The sequence below is a fragment of the Myotis davidii genome, unplaced genomic scaffold (assembly GCF_000327345.1).
Source record: "Myotis davidii unplaced genomic scaffold, ASM32734v1 scaffold1187, whole genome shotgun sequence".
NCBI classification, from domain to species: domain Eukaryota; kingdom Metazoa; phylum Chordata; class Mammalia; order Chiroptera; family Vespertilionidae; genus Myotis; species Myotis davidii.
The window spans coordinates 1,350,256-1,353,909 of NW_006299714.1; the positions used below are offsets into that span (position 1 = coordinate 1,350,256).

The 3,654-nt window shown below is 38.6% G+C and overlaps 1 protein-coding gene across 1 annotated transcript in view; it reads left to right on the top strand.

Moving 5' to 3' along the window:
- Positions 1 to 3,654, top strand: part of BICC1 (BicC family RNA binding protein 1) — a 243,242-nt gene that overhangs the window by 206,965 nt on the left and 32,623 nt on the right. The window lies entirely within an intron of this gene.

Here is a 3,654-nt window from a genome sequence, read left to right on the forward strand (position 1 = left end):
AATGTCTAAGATAATACTGCCCATATTTTCTTCTAGGATTTTTATGGTTTTAGTTCTAACATTTAAGTTTTTAATCCATTTTGAGTTTATTCTTATGTATGGTGTAAAAAGGTGGTCTAGTTTCATTTATTTTGCACATATCTGTCCTGTTTTCCCAACAACATTTATTGAATAGACTCTTTACCCCATTGTATGTTTTTGCCTCCTTTGTCAAAGGTTACTTGACCATAAAGGTGGGGTTTTGCTTCCTTGATCTGTATGTCTGTTTTCATGCCAGTACCATGCTGTTTTGATTACTATGGCCTTGCAGTATAGTTCAATATCAGGTAACATGATTCCTCCAACTTTGTTCTTCTTTCTCAAGGTTGCTTTGGCTATTTGGAGTCTTTTGTATTTCCATATACATTTTTGGAATATTCTAGTTCTGTGAAATATGCCATTGACATCTTGGTAGGAATTGCGTTGAATCTGTACTTTGGTTTGGGTAAAACACACCTTTTAATGATGTTAATTCTTACTATCTGTTAACACAGTTTATGCTTCTACTTATTTGTATCTTCTTCAATTTCTTTCTTCAGTGTCTTGAAATTTTCCAAGTCAGGTCTTTTACATCCTTGGTTAAAGTTATTCCTAGTTTGTTTGTTTTTTTAATGCAATTGTAAATGGGATTTTTTTTTTTTTTAGTTTTCCTTTTTAATAGTTCATTATTGGTATATAGAAATGCAACTGATTTCTGGATATTTATTTTGTGTCCTACTTTACGGAATTTATTAGTTCTAGTAGGTTTTTTTTTTTTTTGGTGGAAACCTTAGGGTTCTCTATATACAGTATCATGTCATCTGCAAATAATGACAGTTTTGCTTCTTCCTTTCCAATTTGGATGTCTTCAATTTCTTTTTCTTGTCTGATTGCTGTGGCTAGGACTTCTGATACTATGTTGAATAAGAGTGGTGAAAGCGGACATCCCTGTCTTGTTCCTGACCTTAAGGGAAATGCTTGTAGTTTTTGCCCATTGAGTATGATGTTGGCTCTTGTTTTGTCATATATGGCCTTTGTTGAGGTATGTTCCCTCTATTCTCACTTTATCATAAGTGGGTACTGGATTTCATCAAATGCTTTTTGTGCATCTGTTGACATGATCATGTAGTTTTTATCCTTTGTTTTGTTTATGTGATGTGTAACATTTATTGATTTATGGATGTTATACCCACCTTATATTCCTGGAATGAATCCCACTTGATCATGGTGTGTGGTCTTTTTAATATATTGCTGAATCTGGTTTGCTAATATCTTGTTGAGAATTTTGGTATACATTGGACTGTAATTTTCTTTATTGGTTGTGTCTTTATCTGGTTTCGGAATTAGAATAATGTTGGCCTTGTAAAATGAGCTTGGGAGTCTTTACTCCTCTTGATTTTTTGGAATAGTTTGAGAGGGATAGGTGTTATTTCCTCTTTGAATGTTTGGTAAAATTTACCTGTAAAGCCATGCAGTCCAGGACTTTTGTTTGTTGGGAGTATTTGATTACTTTTTCAATTTCACTAGTTATAGTCTGTCTATTCAGATTCTCTGATTCTTCCTGATTCAGATTTGGAAAATTGTATGTTTCTAGGAATTTATCTATTTCATGCAGGTTGTCCTATTTGTTGGCATATAGTTGTTTATAATATTTTCTCATAATCCTTTGTGTTTCTTTGCTGTCAGTTGTTTTCTTTTTTCATTTCTGATTTTACTTTTTGGGTTCTCTCTCTCTCTCTCTCTCTCTCTCTCTCTCTCTCTCTCTCTCAGCTTGGTTGAAGGTTTGTCAATCTTGTTTATATTTTCAAAGAACCAGCTCTTAATTTTACTGATGTATTTTTTTTTTTTAAAGTCGGTGTCTCTCCCTGGCAGACAGAATCCCTGCTGATTTTCACAGTCATATGCTATGTGGACACATCTTCCCAGCTTTGATGCTCAGGGCTGCGGAGCCTGGCTTGGTGTTAAGATCCCATGGTCCTTAGGTAGAACCTTTGCAGCTGAGATATCCCTTCAGAGTCTTGGCCATTGCCCGTGGGAGCAGGGCCAGCTCTTTTCATGGTTCTGCCCTTCCTACCAGTCTGATGTGGCTTCTTCTGTAGACCCTTGGTTAGAGTACTTCTGTTCAGCTAGCTTTTAAGTGGTAATTCAGGTTGATTGCTCAATATTTTAGTCGTAATTCTAGTTTGGTCCTGGGTATAGTGAGTGTAACTTCCACCTACTCCACCGCCATATTCGGTCTCTAAAATGTATTTTCTACTGAGGCTTTTCTTTTCTGTTTTCTTTATTGTTCTGTTGATGTAGAGATGGTGGGAAATCAAATTCTTAAATTGGATCTGAGTTTCTTTTCCTTCTACAGCTGCTAGGAATATTAATGTGATTATTCAGCCTGTAAACAAATGGGTTTTCAAGTTACCATACCATAAATATATTTGGTCCATATATAAGAACTTCAGTTACATTTTTGATATGGTTTAATCTGCTGTGCCTGTATTTGATGTAAAAATCACTTGGGAAACCAACACAATGCTGATTGCTGGGTCCTGGAGGCCTGGGAACGTATATTTTAGCAAGGGCTACACATCTGGTGAGCAAGCATGTTTTGAGAAGTAGCTGGTTCTTGCCTGTAGTAGTGAGCACTTTCAGTAGAGAACAGCATCACAGTCAGCCTAGTCAATGGGAAGTTGAAGATAGTTGAGACCAAATTTTGAATGCAGACAGCTCTTTACCGAAATATTACCTAGAAGAGTTATAATGGATATACTAAGTACTATTGAAAAAAATGCTTTGTTTGTTTACATAAGTTGTGAAGGTTGGTGGAGAGTCTTCACAGAGAAAACACCTCCCTGTTAGGGTGCATTCAGGATGAACACAAGACCATGATGCCCTCTGTGGAGGCTCTTCCACGTGGTGGTTGGACATTCATCCTGTCAGACTTTTAAGCCCCCGCCTTAGAATACCTAACACTTAAACGTTTTAGAGAGTTTTAACCAGTCTTAAGTCTTTGATCTTTACACTGTCCCTTTGACAGGGCAAGTGTCAGAGGAGGGATTCAAGGAAGGATAAGGAGACATGCCCAAGGCCAAGAGCAGCCACCAGGGGACTCAGTCTGGGGAGATAGATGGAGATAGATGGTGGGAAGTGGGGTTGATGGCACTGACTTTAACTGAAGCACAGCTGCTGGGATGTCTCCCCAGGAAGCTAGGTACATCCTGAACACTGAAGCTGTTGCTCTGTCCTGTTCCTAAGAGCGGGTAGCCTTAGAAAATATTTTCTCCTCCCATTCTTCTCGCTCTCTTGCTCTCTCGCTCTCCAGTAGCTCAGTTGCACCTTGTAAATATGATGTGCTGATAATGCCATTGCTTTTCAAATGGACTGTGGGATGGGGATGGGTGACTCACAATATGAGGGCAATATGTGTAATTTGATTAAAATTCCCACCTGGTAACTCCAACTTCTTATCCTAGAGAATTGATGGTTTAGAAGAAGTCGGGCAGAATTGCCTGTTAGTTGTGAAGGATGCTCATCCCGGGCTTTGCTCTGAGTCTCCCTCCACCGGAGGATCCCAGTGTGGCCTCTGCCTCACCTCCTCTAAGCCTTTACTCAGACCTCACTGTCTCAGAGGCTGATGCCCTTCCC